This window comes from Penaeus japonicus, unplaced genomic scaffold (assembly GCF_977035675.1).
Source record: "Penaeus japonicus unplaced genomic scaffold, GWHDUDI00000001_assembly GWHDUDI00000031, whole genome shotgun sequence".
Classification (NCBI taxonomy): Eukaryota; Metazoa; Arthropoda; class Malacostraca; order Decapoda; family Penaeidae; genus Penaeus; species Penaeus japonicus.
In genome coordinates this window covers 22,012,458-22,015,416 of record NW_028234433.1, presented here as the reverse complement: position 1 = coordinate 22,015,416, position 2,959 = coordinate 22,012,458, and the positions used below count along the sequence as shown (strand labels likewise).

Here is a 2,959-nt window from a genome sequence, read left to right as displayed (position 1 = left end):
AATTATAATTTATACATTATATACATATATATCTAGATATATATATATATATATATATATAATATATATAATATATATATATATATATGTACATCTTGTATATATATTTGGTTTATATATATATATATATATTTATAGTATATATATGTATTTATATATCTATATCTATATCTATTTCTAGATATATTATATACATATATGCGGTGTTTATATATATATATATATATACTATATATATTACTATATATATATATCTATATATATTATATTATTTTATATATATACGTATCTATAATATATTATATATAATAGATATATAATATACATATATATATATATATATATATGTGTGTGTGTGTGGTGTGTTTTGTGTGTGTGTACGTTGTGTTGTGTGTTCGTGTGTGTATATACACACGCATATATATACTATTAATATATATACATAAATACCACATAATGCAATATTACTGTGTGTATATATATGTTATATAATATGTATATATATATATATGTGTGTTATATACATATATTTATATTTATAAAATAATATAATATATATATATATATATATATATTTATTATAATATCATATATATGTCATGTTATAAAATATATAGCTTTATATATTTATATATCATATAGATTCTACTGGTGTGTGTGTGTGTGTGTGCTGTGGGTTGTTGTGTGTAATGTATGCTCTATTATACGAGGAAAACACGTCTCTAAGCCAGTGATGACCTCTATCGTGCAACCATTTCCGTCAGACTCGGGATTCGGTGATTCCTGCCTGGTCCGGATGACTGCTTTTTGCAATCGTCCTTCTATGACACATTTTCTTCTCTCTAGAGTAACAAGGTCTTGCTCTGTCAACATGAAGCTGGTACGTGTTCCAGATCCTATTGCATTTGGTTTAGTTGTACTGTCATTTTTCTGAGTATTTATTAGATGAATTTATTGTCTTGTTTTATGTCGATTTTGTCTGATATCTATTTTTTTTTATAAATAATATGCTCTATGTTTTATTATTGTCAGTATCGTCAGGCCATGGCGGTTATGGGAGTTATGGTGGTTATGGCTATGGCGGTTACGGAAGATACTAGTGAAGGAAAAGACCCAGCCCCCCACACACAAGGCGGCCCCGCCACTAAGGAACGACGCACACCAACCCGTATCCGCCGAATTGAAACATAAAAAAAATAGAATCATAACATACCAACTAAAACCGAGTGGCCCCCACCGGGGTGCGGGATGCCAACGAACCCCACGACACCGCAAGCACCCCCCCGGCGAACCAACCCAACATCTTACCCCATCATAATGAAAAAAACAACCCCCCCTCCCATAACCCTCACCAACTCCCACCCGCCCCGCGGTTCTGAAACATAAACCCACCACCACCCACCCTTTCCCCACCCCCACCCATACAACCACAGAACCCCCATCACAACCCCAATCCCCACCTACAACTCACCCCCCCCCCCACCCACGACAAAAATCAAACCACTAGCAAACAGACCATATAGCGATAACAAAAAAAAACCCAATGCTATAAATCCTTATGCTTAACATGAAATGTTGTTCTCATCGACAAAAAGTATTTGAAATTAACAAATAAATATTTAATAAATAACAAAATAAAATTTATTTCCTTATATTTATTTAATTTATGTATATATACGCATATATATATATATATATATATATATATATATATATATATATATATATATATATATATGTAGTGTTGTGTGTGTGTTGTGTGTGTTATGTATTTATATACAGTATACTGGAATGTAGTCTTTAAGGGTTCTGTAATTACCATTAATTGGATACTGGTTTGTAGAAGTTGCGGTTGGAGAACAGATGTTATAAGTACATTAATGCCTAAAATGTAACTCCGCAGTAGTTACTACCAGCATCGTAACATATCAAAAAAATGTATATTTCGTAATAAAATTCAAAAGCAAAGGTAATTTTTTAAAATGATACTTATAATATAAAAACATTCTATGGTAACGTGATCGTAAAATTAAAACTCATTATAATCAAGTCAGTGTCAAATGACATCACTACTAAATGATATCAGTGAAGCCATACATCAAAATAAATACATACACAGCCGTCCCACCCCCTAGATACGGCAAGTAATAGAGAAAAAAGGGGTCATAGGTCACCTTTTTTCATGATTTCCGGCTGTGGAACTCCAGGTTGTTCCTAAGGAAGAATAATGACCACACGAAAGTCGGACTGGCACTATTTTTTCGTAATCAACGGGGATTTGCGAACTCCGTACTTAGGACATACATTTTGTATTTGGTGTAATTCATATGATAATGGCATATATTACAGTGTTAACAAAGTAAACGTGGAAAAAATATTTATCAAACAATATATGCTGAATAAAAAAATACCCAGTTGTGATCACATAAGAAAATATGCAAAGCTAAAACAATATGAAATGAAATTGAAAAATGTATTGACTTCTAAGAAATTAAATATAAACAAAAATATATCAATAGGCTCTGGCAAAAGCATAAAAGAAAAGAAAACAGGGTAAAAGACAACAAACATAAAATCAAGGCGAGATAACCAGCAGCATACGTAAGACATTAAAAGAAAGAAAAAGAAAAGGTCGAAGATGAAAGTAAAACCAAAGATCCACCCAAAAGTAAAATACAAAAAAAAGTACGAAAAAATACATAAAACGAAGAAAACCAGATTAAAACAAAAACAAAAAGGAAAGCCAAGATGAAAGAACAGGTGACCAAGACACCTGTTATGAAGTCTGTAGCAAATGCATCATATTCTTCCCTGTGTGTATAGCATCATACGACGGTGGTGGGTCTTCGTGATGGACCTGTGGAGAGGAACAGGAATGGGCAGAGAGGGTAGAGGATTTGGAAAGCTGGGGTGAGAAATGGAGGGAAGAAGTCTAGGTATGTGAGGATTAGGGAGTGAG

The 2,959-nt window shown here is 32.3% G+C and overlaps 1 protein-coding gene across 5 annotated transcripts in view; it reads right to left on the bottom strand.

The window, feature by feature from the left end:
- Window positions 1–2,959, bottom strand: part of LOC122257935 (uncharacterized) — a 239,054-nt gene that overhangs the window by 28,749 nt on the left and 207,346 nt on the right. The window lies entirely within an intron of this gene.